This window comes from Capra hircus, chromosome 5 (assembly GCF_001704415.2).
Source record: "Capra hircus breed San Clemente chromosome 5, ASM170441v1, whole genome shotgun sequence".
In the NCBI taxonomy this organism is placed as follows: Eukaryota; Metazoa; Chordata; class Mammalia; order Artiodactyla; family Bovidae; genus Capra; species Capra hircus.
Genome location: NC_030812.1, coordinates 78913211 through 78926716, shown reverse-complemented (window position 1 = coordinate 78926716; position 13506 = coordinate 78913211). Strand labels below are relative to the sequence as shown.

General features: G+C 37.9%; 1 protein-coding gene across 1 annotated transcript in view; it reads left to right on the top strand.

The window, feature by feature from the left end:
- FAR2 (fatty acyl-CoA reductase 2) overlaps window positions 12040-13506 on the top strand; it is a 92127-nt gene continuing 90660 nt past the window's right edge. The window contains exon 1 of the mRNA XM_005680707.3: window positions 12040-12200. The gene's annotated coding sequence lies outside the window, so the exon portion shown is untranslated. The remainder of the gene's footprint in view (window positions 12201-13506) is intronic.

The following is a 13506-nucleotide window of genomic DNA, read 5'->3' as shown; positions in this document are numbered from 1 at the left end:
AAGTGGTCTGACACTTAGATAAGTCATCAAATAAATGAATGAATATATGTGTATATACACACACATATATACACATATACACACATATATATATGTGCATATAATACACACAAATGCTAAACAATGCATTCCCTCCTGAACTGACACCATTTGGGAGGAGGGGGTCTTTACTTTATTTTGTTAAGCTCCACCAGGAAAGAAATACCTTCTAACCAGTAAAGAATCCTATCATTTGTCACATATCTTCCAGATAGCAAGAACCTTCCATGTGTTCACAAATTGTTTCTTCTGCACACTTTGATAGCATTGAGGAAAACAGACATTTTAAGACTTGGTCTATATCTGTACTTCAACTTAGACTTGCTGTGTGTTCTAGTCAAGTATTAAAACCTTCTGTTTTCTCCAGCAGTAAAATGGTACTAATATAAGATATTGTGTGTGTAAATTTAGTTGATTGTGTGTGCATGTGTGTATGCATATTTATAGATGACTGCATCACCAGGATTTTTATGCTAACAAAAATCCTGGGGCTTCCCTGCTGTCTCAGTGTTAAAGAATCAGCCTGCTAGTGTAGGAGACATGAGTTCAATCTCTGATCTAGGAGGATCTCACATACCACAGGGCAACTAAGCCTGTGTGCTACAACTATTGAACCTGTGCTCTAGAGCCCAGGAGCCAAAACTACCGAAGCCCTGGTGCCCCAGAGCCCATGCTCTGCAACAAGAGAAGCCATCACCGTGAGAAGCCTCCGCGCCACAACTAGAGAGTAGCCCCCATTTGCTGCAACCAGAGAAAAGCCTGTGCAGCAACGAAGATCCAGCCCAGCCAAAAAAATAAACAAACAAAATTATAAAAAAAACTCCATTTAACCCTTTAATAGTTTTAGTTATAACAGAGTGACTTATGGGATCACTTTGCCTTCTGTGTTTATATAACTATCCCAAACTATAACTTTATGTCAAGGAGGAAAGAGTGTGAACTGCATTCTATTTCCATTTTCCAAATGAATAATTCAATCTTATAAAACAATTGACTCTATCTCTTGTGCTAGATATTCTGTATATTGAAAGAAGAAACATTTTTTCTCGACTTGCAGGGATGTTAAAGACTGATGGGATATATTTACAAAGTGCTACACAGTTAGAGGAAAACTAACTTTGACAGCATCTTGATAGAGACATGAATGCTATGTATATCAAGAAAAATCAATATTTCAAAAAGTTGTGTTTCATAAATATTTTGAATAGCTTGAACTCTCTATTTGATATACTTTGGCTCTCTTAGTTACCTTATTGTCAAATTAATTTAACTATAGTCATTTTTATGAGGAACAGTTTCATGTTAGTTTTTCTTTTTAAATGAAGCATAACTAAATCTTCAGTTTTCTGTTTAAATTTCAATCAAAAATTATAAAACAGTTCAGAAGGCTTTTATTTTAATGACATATGATGAAATCACATTAATCAACCAAGAGTATATATAGCCCATATAATGATAATGAACACTGATCAAGGGTTTCACATTATGCCTTTGTCAGAAGAGCTACTAAACTTTGCTAGTGAAAGAAAAATACCAGTGTGATTCTGTTTTTAAATTTCCTAATGGAAGATCCAAAGTTTGTGTTGGGATATGACATTCCCTATAAATCACTCAAAGGACAGAGAAATGAAAAGTGATTCATACATAGCCATTTGGTAGCCAATTACTACAGCATATTGCTTAAATGGTTGTATATTTTGGAATAATATGGAACTCCCTGTCCCAGGCTGTTTTACATGGTACTTGTGACCATATGTTAGTTTCAGGTAAACCCAATCTTAAATATCCTATTCTACTGTTGCTATAAGATTGTTTTTATTTTATGAACCAGAATGCAGGTCAGATGTGTTTTTCGCTTAATACATTGACTTTTTTGTGTTAATTACGCCCAACCATTTTTCCAGTTGTATTAAGAAGTAATTGACATAATTGACTGTATAAGTTTAAGGTGTACAACATGATGTTTGATTTACATATATTGTGAAATGATTATTAAAATAGGTCCCATTAACATCCATCTTTTAATATAGATATGTAGATAAAGATAAAATATAGATACGTATATAGAGAAAAGAAAGAGAATGAAGGGAAAACCTTGTGAACTGGAATTGCTGGATCATATGGTAGTTCTATTTTTAATTTATTGAGGATCCTCCATATTGTTTTCTGTAGTCCAGACATTTCTTAAATAACCTCATAATATTTTATTGCATGGCTAAATTAATTTCTTTATTCTTCTGTTCTTTATCCTTTATTGTAAGATTTTTTTACAGTTTTTTTCCCCTTATTATAAGCAATGCAGTGATGAATAGGGGCAATATTTTATTAGGAAAAGTAGAAAACTAGAGAGCATGGAAATCGGCCTTCACATGTATAGGGAAATAAAGAATAAAAAAAAGTCTGAGTGATAATTGGGGAAGACTTAGAGGTATAAAAATGAAAGTAAGGGGGCACCAGAAAGGGCGTGAGAAGGTCCAAGATATAGTTTACTTGCCAGTGTGATCCCAGAACCATCTTTCTACTTGTTTGAAAGTGCCTGGCTCGAAGAGAAACCTGGAATACTTATCAAGACTTCACTTGATCTAAGTAGAAAATGTATTTTAACTACAAATCTATGGTTAACATACCCTCTATATTAGTGGTATTTGGTTAACCACTTAAAGAATATAATAGTTAGAAATTCCCAAAGTATGTTTAGAAATCTGTTTATTGGAAATAAATACATACTCATCAAGATACCACCAATACAAGATATGAATCTGAACCTGAATCTGTTATAAGGCAAATACTTTAAAACCTGACTTCTACTTCCTCTGCCCTAAAAATAAAACAAATGTATTCTCTTGAAGAAAAAAAAGTCATTGCTAATTCTAGTAACCACTTTCCAGTCCTCATTCTTGCTAACCTGCCTATTCTGTTTACCACTGATCACCACTGTCTTTAATAGTTCCTCTTCATGATTGTGACCTCTACTCTTCATTTCTGCTTTTACTTCTCTAGCTGATTTTTCTCTGACTCATTTTTTTATGTTTTACACATAGAGTTACTCGGGTGCTCTCTTCTCTTCTGTATTCTTTACTATCACTTGCAAAGTTATCTGTTTATTCTATTCCACATGCATGTGACCCTCAAATTTGTGTCCAGCCCATATCTATTTTCAGATCCTCAAAAAGGATGAATTTTTTTAAAAAATGACATCTAGAAAATTGCTGAAAAACAAGGGTAAAGAGAAAAATGTTAAAAAGTAGCTGTAAGGGAGAAAAGTTATATTCAGGAAAACCACAGTAAGAAAAACAACTTATGTCTCCTCAGAAACAATGAATTTATATCCAAGATAGTTACCACTATTACCTACCAAATGCTTCCCAGGTGGAACTAGCAGGAAAGAGCCCGCCTGCCATTGCATTTGCTGCAGGAGAGTTGGGTTTGATCTCTGGGTCGGGAAGGTCCCCTGGAGGAAGAAATGACAACACACTCCAGTATTCTTACTAGGAGAATCCCATGGACAGAGGACACTTGTATGCTACAGATCATAGGGTTGCAGAGAGTCGGACATGACTGAAGCAATTTAGCATGCACAGGGCTTATATGAAAAATTAAATGGGTTAATATTATTACTCACTTAATAATAGTGAACAGTATCTGGCACAAAGTAAATTCTAAATAAATGTTTGTTATGTAAAATAAAAGCTACATGGTAGTTGGTATTGTAAATTGTTAAAATATCCATTGGGAAAAAATTTCCGGAAACAAATGAGACAACACCAAATACTGTAAGTTATGTGGCATTTACTTTTTCCTTCATACGTTCTATAATCATGTACTACTAGTATTACTGCTGCTGCTGCTAAGTTGCTTCAGTCGTGTCCGACTCTGTGCGACCCCATAGACGGCAGCCCACCAGGCTCCCCTGTCCCTGGGATTCTCCAGGCAAGAACACTGGAGTGGGTTGCCGTTTCCTTCTCCAATGCATGAAAGTGAAAAGTGAAAGTGAAGTCGCTCAGTCTTGTCCGACTCCTAGTGACCCCATGGACTGCAGCCTACCAGGCTCCTCGGTCCATAGGATTTTCCAGGCAAGAGTACTGGAGTGGGTTGCCATTGCCTTCTCCAACTAGTATTATTACAACAAGACAATTTTGATACAAGGTATGATCCATGGAAACAGAGACTTTATATAGTTCACTGTGTACCTCAGCACCTAGAACAGTACCTACTCCTCTATAAATTAGCTCATACCATGAAGATGAGAAAATACTTTTTGAAAATAGTTCCTAATATATATGTTGCAACTATGTACACAAGAAAGAAAAGAGGACAAATAAAGAGAGTTTAGACCCATTTAAGTTCTTAAAAATTGAAATTGGGTTATTTAGAAAAATATAAATATTTTGCAGTTGCTTATATCTGTAGTGCAGATAATCAACCCTTTCATTTTCAAAAGACCCCAAGGAGGAATATGATAGCATCATTTAGATTCCCTTTTTCTAAAAGCTTTAGTCTTTCTTATTCAGATATAGAAAACTTTTTTTTTTCCTTTTGAAGGATTGTGTTTAGGATCAAATCATTTATCATTATGGTACCTTACTGCATGCTTGCATGCTAAGCTGCTTCAGTTGTATCTGACTCTTTGCCACCCTATAGACTGTAGTCCACGAGTCTCCTTTGTCCATGGGATTCTGGAGGCAAGAATACTGGAGTAGGTCGCCATGACCTCCTCCAGGGGATCTTCTCAACCCAACGATCGATTCTCAACCCAGCGATCTCTTACAGCTCCTGCATTGCAGGCAGATTCTTTACTGCTGAGCCACTGGGGGAGCCCATCGTACTCATTATGATTCAAGACAATTTTAGCGCTAGAAGGGGATTTAGAGACCATCCATGTGTGTTACAAATGAGCAAACTGAGCTCATTGAGGTTACAGGGCTAATCAGTCACTGAGCTGGGGCTAGAACCCAGGGCTCCTCTTTAACATCCAAGGTTAGTTTTTAATGGACTCTGACCTTGGCAGTTCTTATTTAAAGGTTTCCTTCAGTTTTTCACATTCGCTGTTAGATTTTCCTTGCTAATGGATGTCAGTTATAAAGTTAGATCAAGAGCAGTATTCTTTTGGGGAATACAGTGGAAAGCTTAGACTTGTTTCTTATCGTAAATTGAAAGCAATAGGAATCCTATGGGTAAATAATTTTTGAGTATATAGGAAAGATTTTTAATTTACAGTAATCCTAAGGAAGATCCCCTGGAGAAGGAAATGGCAACCCACTCCAGTACTCTTGCCTGGAAAATTCCATGGACAGAGGAGCCTTGTAAGCTATAGTCCATGGGGCCGCAGAGTCAGACACGACTGAGTGAATATTGGAATTGGAATCCTAAAGAGACGTAGAGTTTGTTCTCATAAATGAGTTGCTATATTTCTCTATTCATCTAATGGATGACTTTGACAATAATATGGAAAAATCTACAATTTGATCTTAAAGTCAAGGACTTTTTACTACTTATTAGTACTTCCCTTAGGAAAATGGTGATTTACCTATTTACAACTAGTATAAGTGCACATTTTTTTCTCCATGCACCAATATTTGCTCTCTTTATCCTCTGTCCTATCTCCTAATTAGGATTTTTGGAGACTGATATATTTTGAAAGCAAGTGACTGTTTTCAATTAGAAAAATGCAAATATCCTAATTATTATTGGTTCCTTCTCTTCAAAATATATTCAACTTGAGCTGAAATTTAACTGCTATCAATACCCCTTGTATTTAATTTATTTTGGGGAGTTTCCAATTTATCAAGTTATTTCAAATATTTGTTTCTGCTGCATGATCTACTTCCAGTTTTCTCCCCTTTCTAGCCCTACTATTGTGCTGTATGCCTAAGAATGTTATGTCATTATTATTACCACTAATGTTAGAAAATGAGTTTGTTTTAGAATTAATGTGAATAGTAACTTTTATTTTAGATAAAAAAAAAAAAAAAACTAGAGATGATACTTAGGGAAGTATTTTAACTTTTCTATGTTTGCTTTTATGACCAGCCCCTCTTCACCTTTATTAACCAACTGTCATAAGAAAACGTGTCTCTGATCATTACAGGCTCTTTTATCTTTGAGAATTTTTTTTCACAAATGCCCTGTGTAGAGACTGAATCATAAGTTAACCATCAGTTCAGTTCAGTTCACTTCATTTCAGTGGCTCAGTTGTGTCTGACTCTTTGTAATTCCATGGACTGCAGCACACCAGGCCTCCCTGTCCGTCACCAACTCCCAGAGTTTACTCAAACTCATGTCCATTGAGTTGGTGATCCCATCCAACAATCTCATCCTCTGTCGTCCCCTTCTCCTCCTGCCTTCAATCTTTCTCAGCATCAGAGTCATTTCCAATGAGTTCAGTTCTTCTCATCAGGTGGCCAAAGTATAGGAGTTTCAGCTTCAACATTAGTCCTTTCAATGATTATTCAGGACTGATTTCCTTTAGGATTGACTGGTTGGATCTCCTTGAAGTCCAAGGAACTCTCAAGAGTCTTCTCCAACACCACAGTTCAAAACTATCAATTCTTCAGCACTCTGCTTTCTTTATAGTCCCACTCTCACATCCATACATGACTACTAGAAAAACCATAGTCTTGACTAGATGGACCTTTGTTGGTAAAGTAATGTCTCTGCTTTTCAATATGCTATCTAGGTTGGTCATAACTTTTCTTTCTTCCAAGGAGTAGGTGTCTTTTAATTTCATGGCTGCAGTCACAATCTGCGGTGATTTTGGAGCCCCAAAAAATAAAGTCTGACACTGTTTCCACTGATTCCCTGTATTTGCCATAAAGTGATGGGACTGGATGCCATGATCTTAGTTTTTTGAATGTTGAGTTTTAAGCCAACTTATTCATTCTCCTCTTTCACTTTCATCAAGAGGCTCTTTAGTTCTTCTTCACTTTCTGCCATAAGGGTGGTATCATCTGCATATCTGAATTTATTGCTATTTCTCCCAGCAGTCTTGATTTCAGCTTATGCTTCATCTGACCCAGCATTGCTCATGATATACTCTGCATATAAGTTAAATAAGCAGGGTGACAATATACAGACTTGATGTACTCCTTTTCCTATTTGGAACCAGTCTGTTGTTCCATGTCCAGTTCTAACTGTTGCTTCTTGACCTGCATACAGATTTCCTAAGAGGCAGGTCAGGTGGTCTGGTATTCCCATCTCTTTAAGAATTTTCCAAAGTTTGCTGTGATCCACACAGTCAAAGGCTTTGGCATAGTCAATAAAGCAGAAATAGGTGTTTTTCTGGAACTCTCTCAGTTTTTCAGTGATCCATCGGATATTGGCAATTTGATCTCTGGTTCCTCTGCCTCTTCTAAATCCAGCTTGAACATCTGGAAGTTCATGGTTCATGTGTTGCTGAAGCCTGGCTTGGAAAATATTGAGCATTACTTTACTAGCATGTGAGAAGAGTGCAATTGTGCAGTAGTTTGAGCATTCTTTGGCATTTCCTTTCTTTAGGATTGGAATGAAAACAGACCTTTTCCAATCCTGTGGCCACTGCTAAGTTTTCCAAATTTGCTGGCATATTAAGTGCAGCACTTGATAGCATCATCTTTTAGGATTTGAAATAGCTCAACTGGAATTCCATTTCCTTCACTAGCTTTGTTTGTAGTGATGCTTCCTAAGGCCCACTTGACTTCACATTCCAGGATGTCTGGCTCTAGGTGAGTGATCATACCATCGTGATTATCTGAGTCATGAAGATCTTTTTTGTATAGTTCTTCTGTGTATTCTTGCCACCTCTTCTTATTATCTTCTGCTTCTGTTGGGTGCATACTGTTTCTGTCCTTTATTGAGAGACTAGAGATCTTTTCAAGAAAATAGAGATACCAAGGGAACATTTCATGCAAAGATGGGCTCAGTAAAATAGAGAAGTCAACCATAGTAATATTTCATTCCATTGTTCAGTTCAGTTCAGTTGCTCAGTTGTGTCTGACTCTTTGCGACCCCATGAACTGCAGCATGCCAGGCCTCCCTGTCCATCACCAACTCCTGGAGTCCACCCAAACCCATGTCCATTGAGTTGGTGATGCCATCCAACCATCTCATCCTCAGTCATCCCCTTCTCCTCCTGCTCTCAATCTTTCCCAGCATCAGGGTCTTTTCAAATGAGTCAGCTCTTTGCATCAGGTGGCCAAAGTATTGGAGTTTCAGCTTCAACATGAGTCCTACCAATGAACACACAGGACTTATTTCCTTTAGGATGATTGTTAAGCAGAAGTTATTCTGATACTTGTTAAAAATGGCAAGGAAAACTTTATTCCAGACTATTGTGATAGTGGGAGAGGTTGAACTCAACTCCAAGTACAAACAGGGATGAGTAGGACTTTATAGCTGACAGGATAAGGAAGAGCATGGCAGATTACTAAGAGGAGCTCCTTAAGATATTTATGATATTAAGGTGGGGATGAGGAAAGGAACTTGATTAGATACCAAGGTGGAGGAAGAGGAGCTTGATTGGATTTCTAGAGTGGGAAAGATTCTTAATAAACTGACTAAGAAGAGTTCTTTTCTAAAAATGGATTCAGTAGGTCAAGGTTGAAACCTTATCAAGAAGAGGGCTCAAAGGAACCCGACTAAAGTTTGGTCAAGAAGGGAGTCTTTGTGACCATAACCTTTCTACATTTGGATTTACTCACTAATATGGATGATGATCTGACTGTCGCTCAGATTATCAGCTCCTTATTGCAAAATTAAGGCTCAAATTAAAGAAAGTAGGGAAGCCCACTAGGCCATTCAGGTACAACCTAAATCAAATCTCTTATGATTATACAGTAGAGCTGACAAATAGATTCAAGGGACTATATCTGATAGAGCACCTGAAGAACTCAGGATGGAGGTTCATAACATTGTACAGGAAGTGGAGACCCAAACCGTCCTCAAGAAAAATAAATGCAAGAAGGCAAAGGGGTTGTTTGAGGAGGCGTTACAAATAGCTGTGAAAAGAAGGGAAGCATAAGGCAAAGGAGAAAGGGAAAGATATACCCAGCTGAATGCAGAGTTCCAGAGAATAGCAAGGAGAGATAAGAAAGCCTTAAGTGAACAATGCAAAGAAATGAAGGAAAACAATAGAATGGGAAAGAGTAGAGATTTCTTTAAGAAAATCAGAGATACCAAGGGAACATTTCATGCAAAGAGAGGCACAATAAAGGACAAAAATGGCAACTACCTAACAGAAGCAGAAGAGATTAAGAAAAGGTGGCAAGAATACACAGAAGAACTGTACAAAAAAGTCTTAATGACTCAGATAACCAATGGTGTGATCACTCACCTAGAGCCAAACATCTTGGAGTGTCAAGTCAAGTGAGCCTTAGGAAGTATCATTACTAATGAAGCTAGTGGATATGCTGGAATCCCAACTGAGCTACTTCAAATCCTAAAAGATGATGCTTTGAAAGTGCTTCACTCATTATGCCAGAAAATTTGGAAAAACTCAGCAGTGGCCACAGGACTGGAAAAAATCAGTTTTCATTCCAATTCCAAAGAAAGGCAATGCCAAAGAATGTTCAGATTGCACTCATTTCACTTGCTAGCAAGATTATGCCCCAAATCCTTCAAGATAGGCTTTAACACTGCATGAACCAAGAACTTCCAAATGTACAAGCTGGATTTAGAAAAGGCAGAGGAACCAGAGATAAATTGCCACAATATACTGGATCATAGAAAAAGCAGTGGAATTCAAAAAAAAACACATCTACTTCATTAACTGTGCTAAAACCTTTGACTGTGTGGATCACAACAAACTGTGAAATATTTTTAATGACATGGAAATACCAGATCACATTGTCTGCCTCCTGAGAAACCTGCATGCAGGATAAAAAGGAACAGTTAGAACTAGACATGGAACAACAATCTGGTTCCTAATTGGGAAAGGAGTACATCAAGGCTGTATATTTTCACCCTGCTTATTTAACTTATATGCAGAGTACATCATGTGAAATGCCAGGCTGTCTGAATCACAAGCTGGAATAAAGATTGGAGGGAGAAATATCAACAATCTCAGATATCCAGATGATAACACCCTTACAACAAAAAAAATGAAGAGAAGCTAAAGAACCTCTTGATGAAGATGAAAAAGGAGAGTATGAGAAAGCTGGTTTAAAACTCAGCATTCAAAAAACAAAGATCATGGTATTCGGTCCCATCACTTCCTGACAAATAGATGGGGAAAATGTGGAAACAGTGGCAGGTTTTATTTTCTTGGGCTCCAAAATCAATGTGGATGGCCACTGCAGCCACAAAATTAAAATACACTTGCTCCTTGGAAGAATAGCTATGACAAACCTAGACAGCGTATTAAAAAGCAGAGATATCCCTTTGCCAACAAAGGTCCTTATAGTCCAAGCTATGGTTTTTCCAGGAGTCATGTATGGATGTAAGGGTTGGACCATAACAAAGGCTGAACACTGAAGAATTGATGCTTTCAAACTGTGTCATCGGAGAAGACTCTAGAGTCCTTTAGACTGCAAGATCAAACCAGTCCATCCTGAAGGAAATCAACCCTGAATTTTCATTGGAGGGGCTGATGCTGAAGCTGAAGCTCCAATACTTTGGCTACCTGATGTGAAGAGCCGACTCACTGGAAAAGACCCTGATGCTGGGAAAAACTGAGGGCAACAGGAGAAGGGGGTGACAGAGAATGGGATGTTTGGATGGTATCACTGACTCAGTGGATGTGAATTTGAGCAAATTCAGGGAGATAGTGAAGGACAGGGAAGGCTGGTGTGCTACAGTTCGTGGGTCACAAAGTGTCGGACCTGGCTTAGCAACTGTCTTCAAAAAAACAATGGCCCAATTTGAGGTTCCCAGGTGGCACTAGTGGTAAAGAACCCACCTGTCAATGCAGAAGACATAGAGATGGGTGTTTGATCTCTGAGTTGAGAAGATCCCCTGGAGGGCGGCATGGCAACCCACTCCAGTATTCTTGCTGGAGAATCCCATAGATAGAGGAGCCTACTGGGCTGCAGTCCATAGGGTCATAAAGAGCTGGACATGATTGAAGCGACTTAGCACACACACTCACATGGCTCAATTTAGAATGCTAGAAATACTGTCCTAGTTCTATATCTGTGGAAGATAAGCTCTGTTACCATTCATAATGATAGTTGAGTAGAATCAAGGTCTTTATCAGCATGAAGTCTTTTAGCACAACTGTACCCACACTGATGATTTGTTCCAAGTGAAATCCAGGAAATCCAATCAAACTCAGAGAATGATGAGAATATTTGTAGTATTTGTATTGAACTATTTTCCAGGCACTACCCTGGATAGTTTATGTAAATTAATCATGCAAATCCTTACTGCAATCTTCTGATGTAAGTACTATTATAATATCACCCTAATCCCAGGATTTCAGGCAGAGTAACTAAAGCACATAGCAGTTACAAAACATGTCCAAAGTTACTTAATTAAAATATGTCAGAGTTGCAATTGGAACCTAAGTGATATAACTTTTGGAATAGTGCTCCTAATCCTTGTACTTTCCTGCTTCTGTGAAATCTCTAGCCCTCCTTTTTCCCAAGCAAACACAGACAACTGGGAGTTGAGTGAAGGGGCAGTGGAAGGATATATTAATATGTTTGTGGAAGTCCATGTATTTTGGCACATTCTTCACATTTAGAGCTCTTTCTTTCTACTACCTAGTGCAGTACTTTAGATAGCAGGTCACCAGTAATTTTGTTTTGTTGGATGAATGATAAGTGAATAAATTGCTACATGATATTTGGTTCCTGATCACCAGTGAGATAACCAAATTAATGTTTCTCAAAATCTGGCACACTGAGGAAGGCTGCAATGGCAATATTTTAAGACAAGAAAGCATTATGTGCATTTCACAATACACAGGTGATTGCAGCAGTTCCTGGGGGCCCCACCCACAGAGCCCTCCTGTCAGCTTGGGCTGAGCTGGACCTCTGTCACATGGATATAATAGTGCAATGAACCTTCCTCTCCTGAGCTTTTAGATCTCCACTGGTGAGAGGCTGTTGGGTCATGGGATGCTGTGGATGCCCCTATCATTGCTTCTTAGACCTGATTTAAATTCTTCTGCTACATTTCCTGCTTGACACTTACCTTCCCTTTTTGTCCAAGAGAAACCTGAAGCCTGAAAGAAAGAAAGACAAAAGGTAAGAAGAAAACAAGAAATGAACAGAGTCCTAGACATTGCTAAAGTTATTAGTAGGAGTGACAAGCTAAATGAGCCTTGGGGTGACAGACTGATTCTTTATTTCATTTTCACTTTTCCATGGTCTCCACTATAGCTCGTCAGAACTCATTTATCCTAAGAAATCAAATACTTCCTGTGAAGTAGAATCAATAAATCTGCAATGCTCTAAGTTGCTTAAAAATGAGTACTTGGTTCACCTGGGGCTGTGAAGTATAAGCCAAATAATGGTTGTGAGTTATTTAAATGTTTGAATGAAGAAAAATTGCTTTTTGCTATGACTTCATGACATGAAATGCTGAACTTTTATGGAGGCCAGGGACCAATGGGGTTGGGTGGAGGTGGTTGTTGGTGATCTCTGAAATTCAATTCTGCCCTGAGTGTGCGCATTACCAAGTGTCACTTCAGCATGTCTGGTAGAGGTTGACAGTCTAAGAGGTTTTATATGGGGTTCCAACATAGACTACAGTAGCAAGGAACTTGAGAGCTCCAGGGAGGAATATGATATTTCAGGTGTATTTGGTTATTTTATTGAATTTGCCTGGAAAAATCCATTTAAAACTTTAATTTGCATACTCAGAGCAGAGGTTACTCATTCCATCTCATGCCTGATAATAGATTTGTGTGCTTTTGTGTGTATGTGTGTGTGTTTTCATTAAATAAGCAACTTCAGAGTGTTCAAAAGGCAGCTTGTTGTACTTCACTGGACATGGGAGTATTGGACTGGGACATTCATTCTATAAATATTTTGCCAACATTTTTGCTTCACCTGGCTTCTCCATGGCACATGTTCTAAGTGTATAAATACCAAAGTAATGATTTGTTAGACTTAGGCAGTGTTTTTAAAAGATATTAATAAATTGCAAAGTGAAATTAGTACAATAGTATGAAAGACCTAGGATTGTATAGACTAACTGAAAGGTCACTGCTCTGTGCTTAATTGACTCATGTTCTTTTTTGAAGTAAATGGATACAAAAGTAATGCTAATTAACTTGTAGTCAGTTAACTTTGTAAATAAAAAACACTTTCAGACTAGTTGCTTATCCTCTCTGAGCCTCATTTTTCTCATTTTTAATAATCATGCTTGCCTCAAATGATTGTTGTAGGAATAAGTAGGATAATACACATAAACCCTTACCAGAAGGCTTAGGACAGAAGGTCCTGGCTATTATTGTTATTGCTATTGTTAGTCCAAGTTCAGAGCCGTAGGACAGCTCCAGTTATGTTTTACTCTAAACAATTAGCATAAATTTTTCCCAGTGGGAAA